The 9,811-nt window shown below is 40.2% G+C and overlaps 1 pseudogene; it reads left to right on the plus strand.

The window, feature by feature from the left end:
- Nucleotides 1-9,375: 9,375 nt before the first annotated feature.
- On the plus strand, nucleotides 9,376-9,582 carry LOC150050117 (26S proteasome complex subunit SEM1 pseudogene; annotated as a pseudogene).
- The last annotated feature ends 229 nt before the right edge of the window (nucleotides 9,583-9,811 follow it).

Below are 9,811 nucleotides of genomic sequence, written 5' to 3' on the forward strand. Positions count from 1 at the left end.
TTAGGATTAACAAGCATGAGCCACAGGCCCAGCTGCTCCTGAAACCCCTGAGTGTTTACTGACTTCTGATCCCCAAAGGCTGCTCAGCATGTGATCAGGTAAAAGGCCATGGAGTGAGTACCCCAGACTGCAGGAATTGGTAGATAAGTACCAACACTGCTTCCTCTACTGGATGGGAGATATCTTCTGCATCAGCTTCCCTAGGACCCCGGCAGGACTAAGCCCAGAAAGACCAGCTTCTCACAGCACACTTGGTAGTGATTTTCACCCTTTCCTTTTGCCGATACCTAATCCCACACCAGAGCTGCTCACTAAAACTGGTGCCAGTTAGAACCTCCCCTCCTCATCCCAAATGTTGAAATCCCAAAAGATCAAAAGCCCTAAGGCCTGAATTTCTTAAAATCTAAAATCCTGAAAATTACAATCTGAAAAGACTCAAAGTACTGAGTTTTAAAATCATGAAAGCTGAAGTCCTAAGCACTATAATGCTCATGAGAAAAATAAAAGATGGAAATGGAAGAGAAGTGAAAAGCCAAATTCTGAGGGAAGAGATTGGCCAGTTGAGAAAGGCACTGTATGTCTGCATTGGAACTCTCTTACAAGTTGATAACATTCCAGGAGCTTTTAATGAATTAAAACCATATTTGTCTAAAGAAACCAGTGAAGTTCCTGGCTGATTTGAAAGTAATGATGTGGCTGGGAAGATGAGATTGAATGACCTTCCCATTCAATCACCAGTATGATTTCCTTCAAACCTGTGGTCTGTGTGGTAGTGGATGTGAAATGGATTTTCATTCACCCAGAAAACACAGAACAGCATGGCACAAGAAATGGGAAGGCTTAATAAGGAATGTGCATGTCCACATATAATGAATCACACAAGAGTTTCAAAATGATTGCTACCACACACTCTCTAAGAATCCAGCCTTAAAAGGAAAAAAACAAGCAGTTAGTTGGTCATTAAATGTGATCATTTCTAATTGACCACCCCCATGTAATTGGCCATAGTTGACCCTTGTCATATACTTTTTCATATGTCAAAACCTTTTGAGTTTCCCCTTTTTTTAGTTCTTTCCCACACTTAATTTGCCAGTGTTATTATATTGCTTACAACTCATTAGGCAATGTATTTTTATCTTTAATACTGGCAGTGTAGACTTTTAGAGAGCTGGAATTCTTTTTCTTTGAATTTTTTAAAGTATTTTATTTTCCTAGTGATGTATAGACAGGTTACAGTTACATTTGTAAGGTACTGAGTACATTTCTTCTTGAACATTATAACCCTTTCCTATGTTTGTCTCCCACTTTCTCTCCCCTCACTCCCTCCCACATTGTAGAGTACATTTCCAGCATATTGTCCTGTGAATATTACTATTATACCAGTTCACCTTTTTTAATTCTTTTTCTACAAATTCTTTTTTTCTCAGTCCTAGGGCTTGAACTCAGGGCCTTTGTGCAGTCCCTGAACTTCTTTATGTTCACAGCTAGCACTCTACCACTTGAGCCACAGTGCCACTTCCAGCTTTTACTGAATGTTTATTGGCGATGAGTCTTATACACTTTCCTACCTTGAGCTGGCTTTGAACCATGATACTCAGATCTCATCCTCTGAAGTAGCTAGGATTACACGTATGAACCACAAGCTTGGCTTTTCTACAAATTTGGTTCTGAAAAGTTGCATTATTACACTGCTGGTTCATGGGTAAGTGTTGTATGAATGTGTAAAACAATTGACCCAATGTCCTTTGTGTACATCTGCATTTGTGAAGGATGCAATATCTTCACAGCTCAGCATTTTGGTCATTGTCATCTGCACACATGATCCATTGCATCAGTAATGATCTCATCAAAGCACTTGGGTTCTCACAATATTTCAGATAACTGCAGTCACAAAACTGGATGGACACAACTACTAACCACAGTGATATGCCTTTTGCTTTTTGACCTCTTTCTTTATGAATACAGTGTGTATGTTCATAAGTGTAATACACATATGGCCATCATTTGTACATTTGAGAGCTTATGTTTGAAAAAATGTGCATATCATTGCCAACTTTATTGTGTATTCACTTTACTGTGAAATGTTCTGTGGTGTTCTTGTGTTTCTCTAATAAATCCTCATTGTAAATGTAAACAAATGTCTTTTAAAGAATTGTAATTATTTTTCCCAGAATTCTATTTTCAGAATTTTACACTTTAAGCATTCCATCTTTTATTATTTCACATTTAGACTAACAATATGAGGGGATTGTATTGGGGGAGGAGGTGTTTATGTCCCAGCCTGCTAAATCTACCTCTCAAATTAATGGCTTGCTCCCAAATGCTTATCTGATTCTGCTTTAGAAGAAACCCAAACCATGACAGATAATATGCTTAGTGAAAATATCTCAGGTCATCAAATATGTCTGGATTAAGATAGAATGTATTTGTCTACCTGTTGTGGAAGCGCATGTCTATAATGTCAGTATTAGCAGAAGAAGGACTCTTAGGAATTTGGGACCAGCATTTATATATACATATATATTCACATATGTATACATTTTCCTCTTAAATAATTATGACATTTTTAGGTAAGAGATCTTGATAGAGTTAAAGTGATGAGCAGAAGAGATCAACTCTGTTTATATCTATGCATTACATGTCTTCAGTATATTAGAATCATATACATATACATTATTGAGCATAAAATGTACTCATTTTATTGATTTTTTAATATTTTTATTGTAATTAATAAAAGGGTTACATGATATTTGCCAGATAGAAGGTACATTAATTCACATACATTGATACCCTTTCACATGTCTTGGTCCCCATTACCCTCCCCCCAACCCACCTCCCCTACCCCCCATCTTCATTTTCCCCCCTTCACTATCCAATTTCAAATAACCAAATACAAATAAATCCAATATATCAGATAACAAATATATCAGACAACTGTAACAATATTGATTTTTTTATGTGCACAGTTTTGATGAGGTTTGACAAGGCATGCTGGAAGCCTGGATGACCCTGTCCTAATAAAGAATGCAAATCGATCACCTCATTACGTCCTTTATAGCTGTTTGCCTTAAGACTTCACCTACACCCCAAGCCAGGCAAGCAGGAATCTGCTTCCCATCACTGGAGCTCAATGAATCTGGATTTAAAAACATGACAAAAGTTGAATTCGGCCAAATAGAATGTTGCTACACTATGGCCTATCATTTATCAAAAGGAGTGTAGTCATAGCCTCCTTGAGTGAAGAAAAGGAAGAGAAAGCCAGTTTCAGAACTGATGAGTTTACTCTGGACTCTGAGGACACACAAAATGAAAGGGAAAATGGGAAAATAAATGAGAGGCAGAATTGGGTTGCAACTTGGAATGAAGTCTGCTGTAAAATTTCAAGAAAAATAAACCCCAAATCCACTCATTAAATTAGAGAAACACCTTCAAACATAACATGGTTTTCACTCCAACTTCTTAAAATTTTCACATCATATTAAGTTGCAGCCATATTTTCAACTCTTAACTGGGTAAAATCCAGGATTTGGGATCAGTGAGGGATTCATGAGCTTTGAGTCAGTCAAGTATTAAACTATTATTTTCAGACCTGTCCTTATGCATAAAGGGGCTTTCCTGGGACAAGCAAGGAAGACTCCCTCTTCATTAAGACACATGGTATAAAGCAGTACAGAACAACAAAAGGAAAATGGGTGCTATCCAAAGTTTTAAAAGGGGGGCCGGGACTTTGGCCTAGTGGTTAAAGTGCTTGCCTAGCATGCATGAAGACCTGGGTTCGATTCCTCGGTACGACATACATAGAAAAAATGCCGGAAGTGGTGCTGAGGCTCAAGTGGTAGAGCTCTAGCCTTGAGAAAACCCAAGGACAGTGCTCAGGCCCTGACCTCAAGCTCAGGACTGGCAAAAAAAAAAAAAGAAAGGTAACATAGTGGGAGGGGATCGCTAAAGAGCAATCCTCAAAGAAGGGCATCGCTAAGCTGATTTCTGACATGAAATAAATAAGTCAATACCAGACTGGGGGAAAGACTGAAAACAAAGAATAGTTTCTGCATAGATAGCTTATCCATGCAAAGGTCTTACATCTGCAATAAACATGGCATACTGTATTTCCTATGTTAATAAACACAGAAGGGAGAAGAGTGAGAAGAGTGGTCCAAGATGAGATAGGGACACTGTGAAGCCTGGGTCTAAGGGGAAAGGGGTTTAGAATTTATCTGATGTTTTATGAGATGCCACTGTTAGATTTTAGGCCTATTTCTGTTTGCTAAAGTTGACTGTGATGGGACTGGAGCTATAGCTTATGTGGTAGAGCACCAGCCTGTGAGTCAAAGTACTAGAACCTGAGTTCCAGTACTAGTCTTGGAAAAAAAGGAGCCGTACATTTGCTCTCAGTATTATTGGATAAATGAGGTTATCAAAGGGCAAGAAGCAGAATCTGGAATCTTCTTAGGCAAGTCAGATATGACAATGTTTTGCATTGGTGGTGGAGTTAGAGGCCAACTCCACATCATATCTGTATGGAGTTGAATAAGAAGAATTATCTGATAGCTCAGGGGCAACACTATATGCTAGCCAGAAATTCACAGAAAGAAGTAATGTCAGAGATAAAGGTTGGAGATTCATCAACTTAGAAAGCAATGAGCAGGTAAGCCAGGACATGTATATAGAAGCAAGGAGAAGGGGTCTAAGGAGGAGTCAGGAGATGGGGGAGATGCGGGGGGGGGGGGAAGTGAGGTATGAGCCAAGCGAATAGGTAGCCACCATATCATGGAAGCCAGAATGAGGCTGACAGAACATCACACAGCCATACCAGGAGAAGTGACTTGATCTCGTAAAAGATCATGGTGCCATGTTGTCAAGTTTGATTGTCAAGTTCTCAGCCTAACAGGCCCTGTGGTTCTGTGGATTTGTGTCTTTCCTGTCTTTTCCATGCTGCTCTGATTCTATGCTTTGCATCTTAGAACACATGGTTCTTTTCCAATATTTACTCCATTTCCATCCTTTATTCTACTCTCATATCATTGCAGAAATGAGAAGGCTGGGCATTGTTTTTTACAGCAGATTCTCAATGAGTGTCATGATCTCATGGTATAGAAGTAAGGCTGAATTTATAAAAAAAAAAAAAAAAAAAAAAGTCCAGAGTTCCAGTGAAATCACTGGTTGGGATAAAATTTCCTGGATCAGTCAATAGCAAATTCCTGCTTCATTTTACATGTTTACTTTTGAAGAAAACAGTCTCTATGCAGCCCAAAGACAGGAACATAAAGGATGTCCCAGGAGAATATGTTTTGGAAATATTCATGATTCAGACATATGGTATTATTCCTCAGCCCTGGCACTGTGTTCTTCCTATGTGTGTTTTTCACTCCTTCAGCATTTTTCAAAACCCGCTTTGGCCAAATAATAAATGCTATTTGAGGGCCGAGCTGTTTTTGCTTTTCTTTGCTGGCTTATGTATTAAGACAAACTACTTGGCCAGCCACTAACTCAATTGTCAAGTTCACCAGATAATCTTCCCTGTTAGAACTGACTGTATTTCTCCACACTTCATTATTATCTTTTGAGGAAAAGATAGCGTTAGCTGTTTGCTTTATCTATGCTCTCCTTCGTGATGTCATCACAGAAGAATGTGTTTAACCTCCACCGTAACACCCAGCTTCTAGGTCCATGTTACAGTGACTTGGAAACAATTTTGCCAATATGATTCAACTGCAAAACAATTAACAACACAAACATTCCCAAGTGTAGCCTCTGCCCTTGTCTATGACTTGGACTTTAGTTAGGAATGTGGGAGCTGCTTAGTTCCCTGGGAAGTCAAAAGCAATCAATCATGTTACCTTAAGCCATACAAAGAGGGACAAGAGAAACACATTTTCTCTGCTAGTGCCCTCTGGTTCTCTTGTAAAGGGTATTCAGTGCATGAAAAGATCAAATCTGACTACTGGTTCCACTTTCATAGTTTCAGAATGCCACCTCTTGCTGACAGTCAGCAATCATACAGCAGATTTACAAAAACAAGACTCAATTTCCTTGTCCTGATTGTTTTCACAGGGATCAACAACCTCACTATTACCAAACCTCAAAGCTTCTTTTGTTTTTTTTTTTTATCTTCACTGATGTGTCTATAGCCCTTGAAATTCCCTTCTCCCTGCTTGTCTTCTACCCTCTGCTGCCCTCAGCTCCTTCACAGATTCCTTTCCATTCACCTCATCAGTGTTGATATGTCTCCTACCCACAGTGTCCTTTCTACTCACGAAGTTCTCTCCCAGCCATGTCCATCACTGTGTCTTCCTTCCAATACCACCCTGTATCCCCAGTTTTGGACATCTTATTCTCTACAAGTTCTCCTCCCTTTCCAAGAGGATGCCCCCCCTTTTGTCCTTGGTATCCTGAAATATAACTTGGTGTAAAATTTTATTTCATTCATTAACTCATCAAATATTTCTTAGGCATGTCCTGTGTGTTGGGTGTTGGGTTAGAACCAATAAAATGGGCAGAGCTTTTGTATAACATTATCTGATGAGAGAAAAATCTTGGCATGGCCCAACAGGTCCTATTAAGGGCAAGTTTGGGAAGCGGGTAAGACTGGAGCTTGAAAGTGAATAAGGATAAAGGAGAGAGTAGGGAACATCGTGTGTAAAGTGTGGAGCTAAAGAAAAGCTAGTCTTCCAGCTAGAGCTGCAAAAGCCTATCAGCGTGCCCACTTTAGAGGTACATGCCTTACAACAAGGATGTAGGACTTGTTCAAGGTCATGCTGTTCTCAAGAAAGCAAGCATGGAAGTCCAAGGTGTTAAACAACATATGGGCCGCTAAATAGCAACGTGTGAGGTGTACCTTGGAAGGATCCTTATTTTCTTTCCTTGAAATGTTGATCAACATGAAAAATAACGAGCCTTTCAGCCTCCATGCCTACCCCAGGATTCCATCTTTTCCTAGTTCTATCAGAATACATGCCACGCACAAACACTTCTTGGGGAAAATACTAATAAATCTTGAACTAGAACTCTTTTAAATCTCACCCATTTTTTAACTATGTATCTGGCTATCCAATTGGCCTCCATTCTAGTCTGGATTTTCTTTAAGGCTCAAAAGTAGACATCTGTGTTCCAGGTGAGGGTGGTCTAAGTGTGTAAGAGAAACTTCCTCAAGGTATTGCATTAGACTTCATGGAGTTAAAAAAAAATTCTGTCTCCTAAGCACAAAAGGCCTTGAACTCTCTCCCTGCTGGGAGTCTGAACTTGGCTCGCACAGTAAGAATAAGAACAGCATTGGTTGTGAGTTACACACTGTGGTGAGGACCTGATAAGCCTGGTGGGAGTCCCCCTGGTGAAAGATTGCAAGGTGTCATCAGCAGAGGACTCTGATCTCAACCCTAGATTGTATGGTTAAGGAAATGGAGATGTGAGAAGGTTAAATGGCTGGCCCACAGTCCTAAGGAAGAGAAGGTAAAACCAGAGTCAGAAATTCAGAAACTCTGCAATATTGCTGACAGCCGTGCAGGTTCAGTTTGAACTGTGACAATCAAGACGTCATTGCTTTGGCAGTCTCTTAGATTGACATCTGTTATGGTTACTGGTAAAATATTTTTCCTGTCCTGGATCATTCCCATCATCCTGAGAACATCTTGTCTCCTACTTTCTCATCTTGTGAAGTTTGTATCTTCTCCCTCTGCTGCCTTTCGGGTGTCATACTTTCTTGCTATCTTTAAAAGAAAATCAAAGCTAGGTGCTAGTGACTCATGCTTGTAGTCCTAGCTACCCAGGAGACTGGGATTTGAAGATCAAGGTTTGAAGTCAACCCAGATAAGCAAGTCCATGAGACTCTTATCTCCAATTAACCACCCAAAAGCAGTGGCTCAAGTATCACTCTGCTAAAGGACAATGTGCAGGTCCTGTGTTTAAGCTCCAATATCAGCACGTACACAAGAGAGGAAGGAAGGAAGAAAGAAAATAGAAAAAAAGAAACCTAATATTCTATGTTTTTGTTGAGTATACTTAAACGCCAGGACAGGTGCTCTGACACTCAGACCTTTATTTAGTGCCCCTGGAGTCGGTGATCTGTTTGAGACACTGTAGACAAAACAGACACAGGAGCCCACTGCCATGCTGTAAATCGGTGGTCCAAGCTCCACCGTTGTTTCTGGATCTGTTAGCTGTCCCGCAGGCAGTGAATTATGCCCTACTTTTTAAGCATTTCTGACACTGGTCTGCCAGGCTTTCAGTTCCCATTCTCTCTTTGTTTTGTTTGTTAATCCCTTTTCCCTCCCTAATCTGTTTCTCTTTTCTAACCACACACTTTCCACACAATGTTATTAACCTCAGTACTAGAATTGAACTCAAGGCCTGCTCTCACTTGGCTTTCATGCTTAACTAGAAACTAGTTAACTGGAAATGGAGTCTCACAGACTTTTCTTCCCAGGCTAGCTTTAAACTGTGATCTTCACATCTCAGCCTCGAGAATGCCCAGGCCCAGAGTTCAAGCCCCGGGATCACACACACACACACACACACACACAAGATTTAAAAAAAAAACCCAACTGAACCCATTCACTCAGAAATAGCTCGTACAGAGATCAACAGCAGAAATAAATGCAAATAGAATTTTCTGGTAAATTGCAATATCAGAAGGCCTGTGACTTCTCTCTATCTTAGTGGCCACAGAACCAAAGTTCCTTTCAGTTATGAAAGACAATGAGTCTGCCAGAAATTTCCGTTTTCAAAAGCACCAATTCCATTGCTCAGCAAGTACAGCAATTCAACTTTTAGGCATTTACCCAATGGAAAAAAAATTGAAGGCATTTACCTGAAAAAAAATTGTGCAAGAATGTACATGGCACCTGATGCCAATGGCTCACACCTGTAATTCTAGCTACTCTGGAGGCTGAGCACTGAGGCTCACCATTCAAAGTCAACTGTACACAGAAAGTTCTTCAGATTCTTAGCTCCACTTAACCACCAGAAAGATGGCAGTAGAGAACTGGCCTTGAGTGGAGGTGATAGAACACCAGCCCTGGTTGGAAAAAGATCAAGGATAGCACCCAGCTGTCTATCAACAAAATATGTTCGTGAACTAGACAAACGAACTAGTGACTCACACAACCATAATACAAAGATGCTAAATGCCAACCTAAATAAACAACTGGAGAGAGGTTCCCTACAAAATAATAATGGCAATTATTTAGAAATAGAACATTTCAGTAAGAACACATGATAAACTGAACATACACAACATTGAAGTAACAAAATATTTAAAGGCAAAAATGAAGTGGGTTGCATAAGATACTTTGAAATAATAACCTTTCCCAGCTTCCTCCAGGGCCTTGGGGGCGGCCGCGGTGGCCTCGCAGTGCAGTGAGCTGAACGTGGAGAATCGCCATGTCAGAGAAAAAGCAGCCTGTAGACGTGGGCCTCCTGGAGGAGGACAATGAATTCGAGGAGTTTCTCGCGGAAGATTGGACGGGTTTGCATGAGGATGAAGATGCACGTGTCTGGGAAGATAACTGGAATGACGTAGAAGCTGACTTCTCCAATCAGTTATGCACTGAACTAGAGAAACATGGTTATAGAGTGAAGATTTCATAGCAGCTAGGACAAGGGTTGAAGTACCCTAAACTTGAACTGTATATGAAATTCTAGGATGGAGAAGCTACAATGGGATAATTCTTTTCTTTTGGGGGGGTAATTTTTATAGTAATTAATAGAAGGGTTATATTACATTTGCCAGATAGAAGGTGCATTTTTCACAAGCATTAATACCCTTTCTCATGTTTTGTCCCCATTTCCCTCCCTCCACCCTCTCCCCTCATCTTGT

Source organism: Megascapheus bottae, chromosome 18, assembly GCF_031878675.1.
Source record: "Megascapheus bottae isolate mThoBot1 chromosome 18, mThoBot2.hap1, whole genome shotgun sequence".
NCBI classification, from domain to species: domain Eukaryota; kingdom Metazoa; phylum Chordata; class Mammalia; order Rodentia; family Geomyidae; genus Megascapheus; species Megascapheus bottae.